Here is a 17007-nt window from a genome sequence, read left to right on the forward strand (position 1 = left end):
CACTCTATGCCACTCCACTATGCCCCATTCTACTGTGCACCACTGTACTCTACTATGCACCACTCTAATCTGAACCACTGCATTCTCCGACACTGCATTGTATGCCTCTGAATTGAGTGCCACTGCAATCAATGCCACTGCAGTCAATGCCACTGAACTCTATGCCACTATACTCTGCAACACTCTACGCCAGTGCACTCTAAACCAGTACACTCTATTATATGCCACTCCAGCGTATGCCACTCTACTCAACTCCATACTGTGCCACTTTAATACACAACACTCTCTGCCACTCCACACTACAACATTCTACTACACTCTTTGCTATTCCACTCTACGACACTCATGTCCCTCTCCTCAGCTATCTCTAACATTTAGCCATCCTGAACAGCAGCCACGCTGGTGAACAACACGATTAAAACACACAGCAAAGCCAATAGCTCTTTTATAGACAAGGCATATTGGCTTTGCCAATGCTTGTTTCTTTTGTTTATCTACCTTGTAGTAGCTTTCTTTTGTGGTGTCCTACCCCCGTTGGTGCATGCTTAATTTTTCAGTGAGGGCGGCAGCTGATCACACACATGGGAGTAGATGGCAGCAACTCAGCACCTCCAAGTTGGCATTGCAGTGTCCTCAGTAACACATACACTGTGATGGGCACATGCATATGTCTTCTCCACCAGGTGCCTTCTCCGCCTCGTCTCTGCAAGTTCAAATAGTCTCACCGACACTAATTATACTTAGTAATGCTGCAGTAAAATTGTAGTTTGAGGAACATACTGATTAGGCCAAGCATTGTAAGAGATGTGACAGCACTGGTCCTTGTAGTGAAGGGTATGCCACAGCTGAAGTTGTACTTGTTTGGATCAGGTTCATATCTGAATCTGTATTCATGCTTATTACTCAGAATCAACAAAGTAATTGCATTTTAGCTCTGAAATGCTCTTATTTCGAAAGGCATGCCTCAATACCCAAAAAGGTCAGGTCTTCCATCTGGAACACGAGTCCAGTCCTTACACACCAAGGTGCATCAGTGGAGAAGGTGGGCCGGATGAGAAAAGGGTGCACAAAACACAAAAGTGCCAACAGGAAGTGACACCCCTTACCTCCCCTTTTTCTTGTTGCTGGGCAGAAAAAAGGGTTGAGGACAAGAGCGCCAAATGGCCAGAGGGGCACAAAAGGAAAGGGCCAATGGGAGGCCTCTCCCCTTCACACCTTGAGGGTGAGGGACTTAAAAAGGGGCTGCTGCGGCTGGGACTCCTTTTCTGACAGTGGGGTGGCTGGGCAGCGATCAGCGACCAAACCTATCCACCCACACCAAGCACAAAGACACCCAGGAAGTTGCAGACTGCAGGGAAATGAAGGCAGCCAGAAAGGAGTGTAAGGAGGATGAGGAGGTCACCCCCAACATGGCAGGGTGGCAGGACTACTTATCTTGAGATGCCTCACGGCAGGGCTAGACAGACAAAAGGCATTCCTAGATACCCAAAAAGGTCAGGTCTTCCATCTGGAACAGCAAGTCCAGTCCTTACACACCAAGGTGTTTCAGTTGATATCGCTAGAAACAGTAACAGTGAGGCATTGGTTGAGGATTCAGGCTCTAATGTCAGAACAACATCAGTGGTCCCTGGGTACGTAAAGATTTCAAGCCAGTTGTGTACCACAACTTAGGCCATTGGTCTCAACTGTCACTGGAATATGAATGACTCATTCATGTGTCAACAGAGAAGAGATTCAGAGTAGATGGCGGGAGAGAGGTTTAACGGCAGGCAATGTGCCTGATCTCTTCTGGCATGGTGGCTCAGCCCTGGACAGCGAGCTGAGCAGGAGGAGGTGGTGGTGCTCAGCATTTGCACCTTTTGAGGCAGTAGCTTAGAGAGTACGGGAGGTGTGGATGGAGAGACAGAGATGGAGTGACCCATTGGAGTCTAGGGCGGAGGCAGGAGGCTGTGGGCTCTGCTGCTGCATTAGGGTGAAGGCCCACGCCCAGATTGGGGGCTAGAGGGGCCGGAGCAGAAACCACACTTAGGCCTGGGAGAAGGTGAGCCGGATGAGAAAAAGGCACACTAAAGACAAATGTGCCAACAGGGAGCAGCACCCCCTACCTCCCCTGTTTCTTCCTGGGTAGAAAAAAGAGTTGAGGACAAGAGCGCCAAATGGGGTGAGGGGCTTCAAAAGGGGCTGCCGTGTCTGGGACCCCCTTTCTGGCAGCGGGGCGCCAGGCAGCGATCAGCAACAAAAAACACCCACCCACACCAAGCACAAAGACACCCAGGAAGTCGCGGACTGGGGGCAAACAAAGGCAGCCAGAAAGGAGTGTAAGGAGGATGGGGAAGCTACACCCAACATGGTGGGGTGGCAGGGCTACCTACACTGGGATGCCTCACAGCAGGGTAAAACAGTCATTGGACGGGGGAACAGGAAACACAGTGCTCGCAGCCCAGGTTCACTGGAGGGCAAGATGCAATGAGTAACCAAAGGCAGCAAGTTAAGCCTAAAAAGGTCAAAGGCATACTCTTCCACAGGAAAGGACAAACGCCAGCTCTGAGATGCAATGGACTCAAAAGACAAAACGTTTGATTGATTGATGACTAAGGGTTTATGGTCATGCGATATACAAATGTCAAAATGATTTACGGTAGGCCTGTCAATAATGATCTATGACCGCTAATTCTCATAAATGTCAAAGTGAGTTGTGACAGGCCCAAATGATTTATGGCCCTAATAAAAACACACAAGGGCGGTATTGCTATAAATCAATGTTAATAAACTGTGCCCAGTATCTTCTAAACTACGTAAAGGCTTCTTGTATTGTTTTGTTCGGGAGTAGGCTGCATGCTGGAGTTTGTAGGGATGGTTTGGCTGGATTGGAAGCTGGACTGGAGCAATGCTGTGGTAGGCTTGCTGCAGAGCGGCTGCTGATAGGTGGAGGAGTGACAGATTAAAGACCACATGGGGAGAGAGAGAGTAAGATCTTCCATAGTATTTTCAAGAGGGGCTATTGAGTGCATTTTGAGGTCCGGTTAGTCACTGCTGGACATGGCCCTGCTTGTTGGGGCACTTTGATGGTTTCTCTTGGGGGGCCTGCTCTGTGCATGATAGAGCATAATACTGGCTCTCCCACTCTTGCTGTGATTATGCGTTTGTTAAAACACTTTTAGAGCAAGTGAATGAGCAAAATTCTGCATTAGGGACATTGAATGGAAAAGTATGCTTGCAACATATAGCACGATCTCTGTTGGTGTCGTACACTTTGGGATAAGAACCTGGAATTGCAAGCCCTCCTCAAGAATTATCTCCCATTGTACGATATCAGGGGCGGTGACAAATGTGAACACCTTTGCTGCAACAGGGGGCAGGTTGTGGCATTCTTGAGGCAGCTGATGGGCACCCTGAGGGGGAAGCCATACAACAGAAGAAGGAGAGGGTCTTTATTGCACTATATGAGCTAATTAACTTCTGTCAATCCTTGTGACTGTGGAAATAATTGTGAAGGCAGGTTGAAAAGGAGGATCTCTATGAAGAAAGGAAAACATTATCAAGGTAATGGCCTTGCGAAATTATGCCAATCATGCAAATTAGGCCCCTCTCTTTAATGAAACCCACAATGAGCCATTCTGAGACCTCTACGGGTTCTGAAGATATATAAAGACTAGAGAATGCAAGAGAACTTGCAAGTGTAGGGGTAAAAAGTGGGGCTGCTAAAAACAGTCTCAAAAGATACAGAAGCTTTTTCTTGCTACCCCTAAATCCAGGGCTCCTTTTAACTAGCTTCTCTGGCAAGTTTCCTGGTGAAATGGACTGCTCTTCCAGAGGGGGACTAGTTCTTACTGTAATGGAATGCCACCATGCTGGTTCACCAGGGGAATGCAGGGCAGATTATGTATGCTCTGCTATTTCTGGTTTGGAAAATTAACTCAGACAACAGTCCTGTGTTGGAACTCAAGCCTTTCAACACGTTTTTGCCCTTTCAGGTGACAGGATTGGAACATCTTTGAAGCATTCAGGGTATTTCCTTGTGTTGACCTTGGGGATGCTTATTTTCATATCCTGGTGCAGAGCAGACACCAGATGTCCTTCACTTTGCAATTTGTCATTGGCATTAGTGGTTTTAGGCGTTTCTTTCTGGTAGGCATCTGTCCCCAGTGTCACCACTGAGTATTTATCTCTTGTGGTTGCCTGTTGCATGGGAACAGCATAAAATATATTTTCTACTTAGATCAGTGTTTCCCAAACTGTGGGGTGTGAGCTGAATTTTGGTGAGTCATGAAAGTTCAAGCAATAGGTAAAGATGTCTTTAAATTCTGTGTTTATTTTGTCATATTTGTCAGTACTTCAAAGACAGAGATCAAATGTCAGGCTATGTCTTCTGGCAATTGCTGCTTATTCTTTAAACATAGTGATTAGTGTTCACTTTTCTTTCTCTGACTGCAAAGTGAGAGGAGTTTGCAACACACAACAAAATGCCAATATCTGTAAATCAACTGTATGCATTCAACAGTTGGGAAAGAAAAAATGAAGCAAATTTTTTGTAATTCTGAAGTGTGCTGGAATCAGAGATTTTAATAGGACCATAACAAATCAAGACACTACTTTGTGATGCACATTGATAAAGATTCACAGAAACCTTATTTCCAAACATTATCAATTATGTGCTATATCGTTTTATCATTAGAACTGCATGTCTTTGCAAAGTTAGTGACTATTTCAAAGGACAATGTGCTGCCTGTAAATAACAATGTGCTACCATATGATGCTTTGTCATATTCAAAAATCCGTCCACTCATGTCCATTAAAGGTAGATGGGTCCCAAAAGATTATTGTTCTAAAAGGTGGGTCATGGTTTTAAAAAGTTTGGGAATCACTGATTTAGATGATTGGTTGACTACAGCCTCTTCTTCTTCAAGACAATGGAAGATCCCCATTTGGTGTGCCAGTCGCCAAGGGGCCATTGCTCCCTGGTCAAGATAGAAACACACACAGGGTGAAGATAGTCAGTCATGGCCTAGCATTGTCTAAGGATTCAGGAATACCTGCCTCAACTCCTCGTCAAGTATAGGTTGTATAATTTCTTGAGAAAGGTGAAAATGTTTCTAATCCTTGGGCCTAAACTTAGGATCTGACCATAAGACCATTCTGTCTGGGAGAAGCTTTAGATAGGGGTAATTGACCTCCAAAGAACGTAGGGGCATGTTTAAGAGCCCCTATCACCACTGGTGTGGCACTTTTTGTGGCTTAACGCCACCTTGTAAATACGGCCCCTTCACACGCAGTACTTTGCGTTGAAGGGGCATGAAATCGGTGTTACTGTGGGCTTGCCAGTGCAACACCCATTGCATTTTGACGCTGCCCCAGATTTATGAGTTTTTGTAAACCTGAGGCAGTGCCAAAATGTAATGCCACCCCAGGGCAAATGCTTTCATTTCTCCTTGTTTTTTGCTGTTTCTATGTGTGCTGCATTTTTCAGCACACATGGAAGGAGCACATTTCCATAGTTTTTGTGCAGGAAGGTGTCCTGATTTTCACTTGAATCTGGCCCCTTGTTTACCCAAACTCTTAGTGACAATTATTACCAACAAAATGGCTACCTTCACTGATACCTATGACATGTCTGCTGTCTCAAGGGGTTTAAATGGCCTTTCTTGTAAACCCTGGAGGGCCACAAACAAGTCCAAGGAAACCTCAGGGGTATGTGCTACTGGTCTTGTCAATCAAAAGCTTTTCAGCAATCTAAATGCTAATGGCAGGTATTTAGCTATATTCCCAAATGGTTCACTGAAACCCCTAACTGCTGCCCATGAGGAGGACTGATTAAAGGGGAATAACCCCAGACAGACGGCATCCCTAAACAATTCTAGGATCAGGAATTGACTGCAAGAACTTAGCACTGCCCTCTTATCTTGACACCATGTCTTGCAATGCCTCCAGTGCCTTGAGTAAACTACCAGAGTTGATGGTTGATGGTTTCTTGGAGGCCTGAATATCGAATGTTAAGTCTTTCAAACAACTTAATACCTGGAGGGCAAGCCATTTAACTTCCATGCACTGAGACGCAAAGTCTTCAACTGAGTTGAAGATAGACTTAGAAATTCAAGAGGTGAAGGGTGTTAAGAAAGGCCTCTTTTTGCATGTTCACTCCCAGATTTTTTGACTCATGCTGTTAGTTTTTGGACTCTAAGAGTGCACTTAGGCCTACTTCTTATAAGTCCCTAGTATATGTTGGCCAGTGTCCCCTGGGCATGTAAAACAGAGCTGATGCCCAGGCTGAAAATAAGGGGCAGGAGCAGCAAATCGATACATTTCTTAAAGGTAAAAAATTACCTAGTTTGACAGAAGACTGGCCCTACCTTGACTTGCTGATCCTGCTCCTTATTTTCAGCCTGGTCATCTGAGTGCAAACCGGTGTAATACTCACTAAAGATTTGTTTAATTTCCTCTACTTTTTCTATAGACTGTCCCATCTGTGGGTTCCTCATTCTAATAACCAGATTGTGATTAACCCTCTCTTTTGCCCTGCAGGCCAAAAAATGGCTTATAAATTCCCCACCCTCACAGACGTATTGCTGAAAGGTCTGATTATTGAGCTATGCCTTTGGTAAAAAAAATGGCTGATCCTTTCTTTTGTAGACATTCACATATCCACTGAAGCGGGTGGAGCCTAGATCCTGAAATGCTCTATCTGCTTCTGCTGGCTCTTCATCATTTTGTCTCTTCATCCTATACATAAATAAAGATATAAATAAATTCATAGAAAAATAAATGACACAAAAAGGTATAGGCTCACAATGGGCTCCACTGCAAGTACAGGTTCAGATTGCCTACCTTTTGCTAGTCACGTACAATCCTAGTCTTATGACCCATTTCTAGGCTTACTACTTAGAAATGTATGTAAAGTCCCACAGTGTCCTGTTCCTGTGTGTGTAATTCTACAAAGAGTAAAATTATGCACCAGGGGAATAGAACCCCCTGTGCAAATGCACATTTTATATTTTCTCCCCAGGAAAACATGTTTCCATGGTAGAAAGTCTTTCCCTACACGCCCACCATAGGTGGGGCAATCCGTTCCTTTTCCCGTACTGGAAGGCCCGGCTGGAGTAAATCTCCAAACATTTTCAGGTTAGAAAGTACCAGGAACGAGCTTTGAAAATACTTACACAGGTTCGTTATTGGGCGATTCCAAACGTCCAAGGCAAACCACCCTGTGGATGCACACTTGCCACTCCTCAAGTGGGATTCAATACTGCAGTCAATATCAGTTGTTGCAAAGAAGTCTATAGTAGTAGGTGCGTTTCTGCCTATTAGGAATCCTTTCATTTAATCATGACAGACGTATATGAGGTCAGTTCTGCCGCAAACATAAATTATGTCCAAAAATGTCTTGTGAAAAGGGCTTGATGTTTCATTTAAACTATATGTAGAGCATTCAGCCATAAATAGCTTTCGCAGCGCTCTTGGTGTATGGAGTAACAATGTAGGAATCATACCATTGACTCAGGAGCCGAAAGCAGGAACGAAAACCGAAGACTTAGGGCCTGATTTAGAACTTAGTGGGTGAGTTACTCTGTCACAACGGTGACGAATATTCTGTCCTCTGAAATCTAAATCCCATTCTATTCTATGAGATTTAGATTTTGGCAGCTGGGATAACCGACACCTTTGTGATGGAGTAACCTGTCTGCCGAGTTCTAAATCAGGTCCCAAGGGCCTGAATTAGAGTTTGGCAGATGCGGTTACTCCATCACAAATGTAACGGATATCCTGTCTGCCATATTACGATTCAATTTTTTCCTATGGAACTCTTAATACGGCGAATGGAATAGTCGTCACATTTGTGACCTGTCTGCCAAACTCTAAATTAGGCCCTAACTCATGGAAGGAGGAGGCATATTGTAATTATAGATGGAAATGACGTGATCGTGAGAGCTGGGCATACAACGACCGGTCTTAGACTGATGATTGGCTGTTGAAGGAGTGAATAGTTTAGTGATGGCTCAGACTTCGTTAGCTAATATGGTGCTAGTTGGAACTGCCGGACAGTTCATGTTACATAACCTCTGGAATTCAAAACCAAGAAAGGAGGGATTGTTGTTATGTTTTAAATCCCAAACCTGGCTTTAAAGTTGATTTATATTTGAGTTCTTAAAATGTTTCAATGCAGAACATTACAAGCTGAATGTTGACGTGTTTGTTGTTATGGCAAATCTGCAATCAAAAAGTGCCCTCCTCCCATGGATCAGGTGACCAGATACTGAAAGCGAGAACAGGAGACGCTGGTTGGTTGAACAGCATTTTGCTGAAAGGACATTACCTCTACGTCCCTCGCCCTCTGCCCAGTCTTTACACCATGAGGTTATCCCCTATCCCGACAGGAAACACTTCAGCCCCACCCACCTTCCAGGTCAGGCATTAAACACCTACCAATAGGAGGACTTCCTATTTTGTTTTCTGTCTGTGATAGGTGCTTGCAGGTGACACTGAGGTGACTGCCGGGCTTTCACCTCCCTCTTGTTGCAGGGGTTCCCCTTTTGCTGGGCTCTAGGGGACCCTATACCCTTTGTGGGAGCAGCATGTGACGACACGACTGTGCTGGGCCTCCTGTACTGCTCTGCAGATATGTATGGACAATGTTCGGGTTGCCGCTGGGGGTATTTTCCGCTGCTGCTGGAGCATGGTGTTCCGCTTCAACAGTATTGCTGCCCACTTCCGAATTTCTGTGCTGACTTTATGCACATCAGTGGTTCTGCCTCTCCACAAGCTTAAGCGGGAGGTTGGGCGGGGTGAGTGGACCTCAGCTGTTTCCTATTGTTCGTGCATCTGTCCTGTTAAATGACTTGTGCTTGGGGCAGTCTTTTTGTATACGTTTCATGTGCATTGCTGGGCTCGTGTTGCTCCTGGTTACTATGGGGAAGCATACGGCTAAGAAGAGGCATTGCTCTCCCAGGTCGTCTGATTCCTCTTCTTTGGCAGTGGGGTTGTCTGCCTCCACTCTCTCTAGGAAGGGGAGGGTGAAAAAGGAGGAGAAGTTCAAGTGATTAATTAAGGAGACCGTGTCTTCCTTAAAGAAGAATAAGTCAGGTTCCCGGTCTTTCCAGGTGCAGAATTTGTACTCAGATATTTCTAGTTCATCTTTCTCTACGGCTCCTCCCACTGCACTGACCGTAGCCGAAGGTATATTTCTAAAGATCTGCTGCCTGCCTTACTGGGACATGTACGAGTCAATATGGGTTTTCCTGAGGACTCTGGGCCTGGTACTTCTCAGGACTCTGTGTTACCTCAGTTTAAGAAACTGCCTAGTGTGGTCCTTCCAATTCATCAGTTTGTTATGAATGTCTTGTTACAGGAACGGAAGGATCCTAACCGTATTGCTATGCCTCATTTTATGACCAAGCTTTACTCCTTGGAGGACATGGAGCAGAAATTGCCTGACTCAGTACACATGGATTCTGTGGTGGCCAGTCTGGTGGGTAGGTTATCCATGGCGGAGGAGAATATTCTGAAGGATGGGGCTGACAAGAAAGTAGACTCTTCAGTGAAGTAAGCTTATGCGGGTACACATCTTGCTTTACGGGCTGGTGTATATGGGGCTTATGTGTCTCAGTCTCTCCTATCTGACTTCAAAACCCTGTTTTCCACCATGCAGGAGGGGGGGACAGTGCATAGATCTTCTGTAGTCTATGGAGCAGCAGACTGAGTTTTTATCTGAAATTGATTTTGACTCTGTGAGGGCCTCCGCACTTTCCTGTGGTGCTTCAGTTGTAACCTGTCGTAACCTGTATTTAAAGTGTTGGAATGCAGATGCTGCACAATGCTCTATGGCCCTACGTCTGCCTTTTACGAGGTCACAGCTGTTGGGCATGAGTTGGAGAAGAAGTTGCATTGAGTGTTTGAGGAGCGTAAGCATTCTTTGTCATATCGGATGCCTCAGAAGTCCAGACCCTCCTTTGTGGGGGTCCTCCTCTAGGTCCCTTCGACAGTCTTCCCACAGACAGCCTGCAGTTGCTGGCAATCAGAAATTCCAAGCTAAAGGATTACGTGGGAAATTTCAGAAGAAATTCCACCGTGATCCAGGGACTAACTTTCAGAGGTCCTGACTATGCTGCTGACACCCCCCATGGGGTTCCATGTGTAAATGGTGGGAGGCTACAATGGTTTACGGACAATTGGCACCTTACCACATCGGACAAGTGGGTCTTGGACATTCTGGATCTGGGTTACCAGATCGAGTTCCTTTCCTGTCCTGCACCCTCGGGTGACCCTTGTACCCACAGGATCCAGTGAAACTTCAGGCCTTTATGTCGGGGATTCAGGGCCTCATAGAGAAGAGAGCTACTGTGCCCGTTCCCCCTCTCCAGAAGGACTCCAGAGTGTATTCCATCATTTTTTCTGGTGCAGAATGTGATGGGGGGTTTCAGGATCATGATCAATACAATGAGCCTGAACTCTTTTGTGAGGAAAATTCCTTTAAAAATGGAGACTCTGCAAGGTATTATTCGATCGATTCAGAAGGCTGCTGTCCTGGCCACATTGGCTGTCCAGGATGCCTACTTTCATGTCCTGGTTGCTCTGGAATCATTTTCTGAGGTTCACTGTGATGGGTCACTATTGGCAGTTGTGTGTCCCTCCCTTTGGTTTTTATCATCCCCCATGGTGTTTACAAAGGTGGTAGCCCCTCTGGTGGCTTCTCTCTATCTTCAGGGGATACCCATATGTTGTCAGCAGTGGACAGGGCCCTGCATCATTTTTGGACTTACCTGTTGGGTTGCAATGTGTTTGTTCATTCAGACAACACGGTGACAGTGGCCTACATCAACCATCCGGGCAGTATGTACAGTCGATTTCTCAATCTGGTGGCATGCTCTGTTGCGCATTGGACGGAGCTCCATCTTCAATCCCTTCACGCTCAGCACATCCGGGGGTGGACAATGTGGTGGCAGACTCTCTGATTGGGAAGTTCCCCTCTTCCCTGGACCTCTCTCCTTGGGTGTTTCACATGATTTTCAGACCGTGCCTGGATCTGTTCACATCCAGGGGAAACTCCCTTCCACCCATGTTCTGCTCCAGGAGCCTGTACGACGGTGCCTGGGTGGTGGACGCGTTGTCAATTCCATGGCCTCGGGCTCTCTTGTATGCCTTTTCTCCCTTTTGACTCATTCAATCCTTTATACTGAAAGTCTGACTGGAGGTTACTCAGTGTTGGCTGTCCTTCCTTACTGGCCCCGCCAGTCCTGGTTCCCATTACTGCAGAGCCTGGCTGTTCTTCCTCCTTGGGTGCTTACGAGGGTCCCCTCACCCTTGCTACTTCTGGTCCCCCTCTACCGACCTCCCTGATGCTTGTGGTCTGGATGTTAAATGGAGAGCATTGTTGAGGGATGACCTGCCTGCTCATCTGGTTTCATTGGTGCAAGTTTCTAGGAGGCGGTCTACTGTTTCCTCCTATTCTAAGCATTGGGCTTATTTTGCTTCTTGGTCTTACCTTCACAACATTTCTCCTGTCTCCTGTCCGGTTTCTGCTATTCTGCAGTTTTTGTGGATGGGTTTGGTAAAGGTTACGCCCTTTCCACCTTGAAGAGCCAATGGGCTGCAATCTGGGGATTTTGGGACCCTACCTCATCGTCCTCCACTGTTTTTACTTTGGTTTCTCAGTTGTTTCGGTGTACTTTTCTTTCTGCATCTGTGGTGAGGTGGTCTGTTGCTCCTTGGGACCTTTATGTGGTTCTTCAGGCACATCAGTCTGCTCCTTTTGAACCTCTGTCCTCTGTGGATCTGAAGTTTCTGTCTTGTAAGATGTCCTTTTCTAGTGGCTATTACTGTTGTGCGGCAGTTGGGGGAGCTAACTACTCTACTCCATTCCCCCCCTTTTCTGAGATTCCTGGAGGATGCTGCGGTCCTCTGTCTGGATTCTGCATTCCTTCCTAAGATTGCTTCCTGCTTCCATTCCTCTCAAGGACTGATTTTTCCTATCCTTTGTCCTTCTCCTTCTTCTCCAGAGGACGTTCTGCTCCACCCTTTGGACGTTAAACGTGCCCTTTCTGTCTATGTGGAATGCACTGCTCCTTTGAGGTCCCCCGACAGTCTTTTTGTGACTTTGGGGTTGCAGATCGGGGTAAGGCAGCATCCAAATTGGCACTCTGCCGCTGTCTTAAGGAGATGATTTCCCTGGCTTATCAAGGTATGGGGTCGCCTTGCTCTGTGTCCATCCAGGTGCACTCCACTAGGGGTCTCTCGGCCTCAGGGCTGCTTTTCAAGGAGTCTCTTTGGTGGAAGTTTTGCGGACGTACCTGGGCTTCGGACTCCACCTTTATCAGACATTATCGTTTGAGCTGTGCCCAGCTGGCTGCTGGGAATTTTAGTCATGGTGTTCTACAGGCTGTTGCAGGGAACCCTTCGATCTGACTGTTTTTGTGTCTTCATTAAATCACTGCATTTCATGTGACTGTGTGGTGTGTGCTTCTTTTCTTTCTGGGCCTACACAAAGGCCTTCTTGTGGTGTTTGCTTTGGTATGCCTCATGACGTCAGGACTGGTTCGAGGACGAGGGACGTAGATGTAATGCCCTGATTACTTACCGGTAATCCCCGTTACTCTTAGTCCTACTCATCTTTGACCCAGTCCTGTTTTGCATTTTTGGTTGTCTCTGAGTTTACCCATTGTTACTTTAAGGCGGGATCTGGCTTTGCAGGGTTACTGTTTCCTGCACCAGATCCATTAGCCCAGTGAGTCATCCTTACCATTTTTACTTCCATTTACCTATGACATATGAGCTTGCTTAGGTGTCCTGGTTAGAACCGTGTTCTTGTATTTGCAGTGAGGGGCGCAAGCTTCAAGGCAGAGAGTAGTTCAGGGACAAGCCTGGCGGACAGCAGGCGTCTTTTGCTCGTTTCCGGTGTCTGACTGTCTTTTTAACAAACCCAATGAAGACCGGAACGGAAAACGCCCACAAGTCCCAGAAAGCAAGGAAAAAAGATAGAGCTGATGACTAATTTTAGACGTCGGGCCACAGGGGTTTATATCAACATCACTGCTGAGTGCCACGGGCTCTCACTCCTTCACAACCAACGCAGAAAGCCACGAGGCAGTGGTAAAAAAAATCGTGTTTGTACTGGAGCTTGCTTTCTGCGTTTGCAGTGGAAACAGAAGCCTGAAAATAGGTGTTGGATTTAGTAAGAAAGAAGCCCGCGTTACTAAATATTGCAGGATTCACAGCTCCATCACTTTAGGTGCAGATATGTATCATGTGCCACATCAGGAAACCTTCACTGTTGCTATTCAGCTCCAGGCACCCATCCCGTGAGGGCCAGAGGCCAGTGGCGGCTGGTGAGTGCAACAAGTGGGGGGGGGGGGGGAGGGGGGTATGGGCATAAGCCCATACATGATATTGCACTCTTCAAGCAAGCATAGTAAGTGGGACCAAACCTTTCAGAGCTAGCTGCTTTTGCCCCATTAGTCACAAATTGGAAGCACAGCAGGTGAACTTTGCCTTTCATCCTCCCAAGCTTAATACAATTAGAACTACTGCACTAGCCTATCTTTCAGATCTGGCTAGAGGCAAATAGTGTGCCTGCCAGAGTTCCTTCACACATTGACCAACATTACCAGGCTTTGGCCCACCAGTCAAATTACTTTCACCTATTCACCTTATTGCTGCACACTCGCTCACCCACACTGACCAATTCTCTCACCCTGACCCTGTTTCTTCCTTCACTTAACGACTCTCGTTCACACACCTACATTACGCTTCCCACTGTATCTTCCCACCTCAAATAACCAGTCACCCATAGTTATCCACCCACTTAGGAGCCCTCTCCAAACAGCATTTTTGGACAGAGGTGTCAGGCCCTATGACTCTGAAAGATGTGCACACTTGACAGGACTACATACTGGCCCTTTAACACCTGTCCTACTGGCATTGGTAGAGTGCTTGGCAGATGAAGTGACTCGCCCATTTACACACACAATTTCCCATAAAAACAAAAAAACTACACGTTGTGGTTTTGCTAATGCTGGTTTTATTTCCTTTCAAGACAGTATTTCTTGAATGTGGAAGTGAAAAAAGTATATGCCCCCCCTCCCATTAAAGAGCTATAATATGCGGGGAAAAAACAAGCACCAGAAGCCATAACTACTAAGCAATTTACACTGACCACATTGTAGATGGAGCGAGAATATTAATTAGTTATGGAAATGGGAGAGAACAGATTTAGAGCTGAAAAATTCCAACTTACTTCCATCAGCTGTTGAACGCACAAAAGAAAATTTAACTATGACCTCAATACCAGCTTTCCTATTTTATAAGAGAATGGGGTTTGGTTAAATAATCTTGGTTCCCACCCCATCCTCCGAAAGATGGCAAAGGCGGTGGTAAAAAGGGCGCCACATGCAGGCTGAGTAGCATGTAGATTTCTCAAACACGGGCTTGAAAGTAAAACGCCCAATGCTTTCTATTATTGGAGATGCAGGAGGGAGGAGGAGTCTGACATGGGACGTCACCACGCGCACTAGAAATCCAAGGGCTGTGCATGGACGAGCCTTCTCATTGCACGAGCACCACATTCAGACATGCGCAGTTTGAAAAGCTGTCAAACTCGCTCACATCAACGGTCAAGCGTAATCAACATGTGCTCATTCTAATCTCACTTTGATTAAGTGAATGAAGCCACAAAATGCTAGGGGCGTGGCCCCAACGCCCTAATGCAAAATTCGCCACTGCCAGAGACACATGTGGCCAGGTTTACAAACATTTTGCCTTGGTTTAACCAGCGCAAATTATTTTCGTTATTTACTTTCCTGCGCTGGAAAGCTGCCGAAAAGTAAGCACTGCTTTGCTTTACTTAGTGTCAAGGATGCGTTCTATGGGTGGTAAATGGGCGTTCCCATGCAACCACCCTTGGTTTTTGCATCAAAATTAACCCCACTTGAAATCAGGTGTTAAAAGGAGAAATGGTTTCATTTCTACTTTATTTTCCGACTTTGCATGTCTGCTACACTGTACAGCACACATACAAAGTAGGAAAAGTTGTAAAAGTTCTCAAGGCATACTATTTTGTACTGGAAGATAACCCTGCATAGACTCACACACACACACATTTGCACTATGGCGCAAAGGTGTTTGGATGGTTCTTGGCAGGAAAATTGAGAGCTGGCGTTAGGAGTAGCTGAGGAGAGTGCTATATCTCAGTAAGTATGGCGCTCTCCTGCTCTGCTGTCTGCCTGTCACGCAACGCAGCATGTTTGAATGCTGCACTGAGTTGGGTGACACTTTGGTAAATCTGACCCATGGTGTGCCCCCAATGGTGGAGGTGAGAGGGAACAAGGGAAGGAGAGCCTGGAAAGACAGGTGGGGTGTTAGAAATATTGGGGCAGATTTAAGGAGGTGGCGCTGCACACAGTGCCCCTTATTGCCCCCTACCACCACCATGTGTGCGCCATATTTAAAATACGGTGCACCATGGTGCAGGGTAGGGGGCAATAGCGTCATATTTTTTGACGTTATTGATGTACTATTCAAGGTTAGCACCAAAATGTTGGCGCTAACCCTAAACAGTACATAGGGGCCCATTGTAACCAATGGTGTGCCCCTTTTAATGCCTACTCTGAGCAGGCATTAAAAATGCTGAAAATATTGGTGCAAAGAAATCTTTTAGATTTCTTTGCACCATTTTTTCACCCCCCCCAATGGGGGAACGCCCCCTTGCATACATTATGTCTGGCGCAGACATAATGCGGCACAAGGGGTTAAAAAGTGGCGCAATGCATGCATTGCGCCACTTTGTAAATATGGTGCAGAATTTTTGCCATAAAATTGCCACATTAGCGTAAAAAAAAATCGGTAATGTGGTGAAGTATGGAGCAAGGGGCTGTTAAATCTGTCCTTGTGTGCTGTGGACCTGTTGACAGAGAAGAAGGTGGAGCAGTGATAGTGGCACACAGGAAGTGACACACATATAGCACCAAAAGAGAAGATGAGTAGAAGTGTAAGAGTGACAGGAAAAGAGAGATACGGAACAAAGAATGAGGACGAAAGAAAGAGGCTGATAGGAACAGCATGTGACAAAGGAAGAGAGGCAATAGGGAAGCCATAAAAATGAAGAGTAAAGTGACAAACTGATAGTGGAGATTGTTTCACAAGGGTACTTTACTAGGTACGCCTCATTGCCCCACTTCATGTGGCCCTGGCTACTTTGCCCCTGCGCCTCTGTTTACCTATGCCCTGATGACTCCACTAACACTTGAGCATCTTTTCTGGTCTCTTTTTTTATTCCCTTTTCAGTCAGTGCCTAATTTGGGAAAGAATGGGTGCCATGCCTGAAGTTCTGCTCAGAAGCCCGTGGCTGGTGCACTTAAATGTCAGCACACCAAATACCAAGGCTGCACAGCTGTAAACCCACCTCATGCCTCTTGAATCCACTTCCCGGCACTCCCTGCCTCTTTATCTAGGGTTTTTAGGTCCCTGCTTTCACTTTCTATCTTTCTCTTCCTCCTTCGTTGGGGTTTTATGTGCTTTTCCGTCTCTTGCACTCCTAAATATGTGAGTCGGTAAAATAGGTAACAGTGGCTCCCACCTGCAACCACCGGCTCAAACTAACCACTGTGCTTAGCACCGCTCTGGTGACTTCACTCCCCACTGCACAGCTGCCCTGGTGGCTCTTCCGCATCCTACACATCTGCCCTGGTGACACTGCTACCTCTTTCACAGCTGCACATCTGCCCTGGTGATTCTTTTACCTCCTGTGCAGCGCTTCTTTGGTGAATTCACTACCTACTGCACAGCACTGACCTGGTGACTCTTCTACGTCCAGCTCAGCTGCCCTGGTGACTCCACTAACTCTTGCAAAGTTGACCTGGTGACTTTTCTACCTCGAGGACAGGTAACCTGGTGGCTTCACTACCTCTTGCAAAACAAAAGGATGATGGACGGAGTGCTGAACAATGCAAACACTCACCCCCAGTCACAGATCTGGGTTTAATCCATCGCTCTTTTGCTCATCATGTCACCCGATTTTGGACCCAG

General features: G+C 46.3%; 1 protein-coding gene across 1 annotated transcript in view; it reads left to right on the forward strand.

Moving 5' to 3' along the window:
• RGS9 (regulator of G protein signaling 9) overlaps positions 1-17007 on the forward strand; it is a 707657-nt gene that overhangs the window by 111498 nt on the left and 579152 nt on the right. The window lies entirely within an intron of this gene.

The sequence above is a fragment of the Pleurodeles waltl genome, chromosome 7 (assembly GCF_031143425.1).
Source record: "Pleurodeles waltl isolate 20211129_DDA chromosome 7, aPleWal1.hap1.20221129, whole genome shotgun sequence".
NCBI lineage: Eukaryota > Metazoa > Chordata > Amphibia > Caudata > Salamandridae > Pleurodeles > Pleurodeles waltl.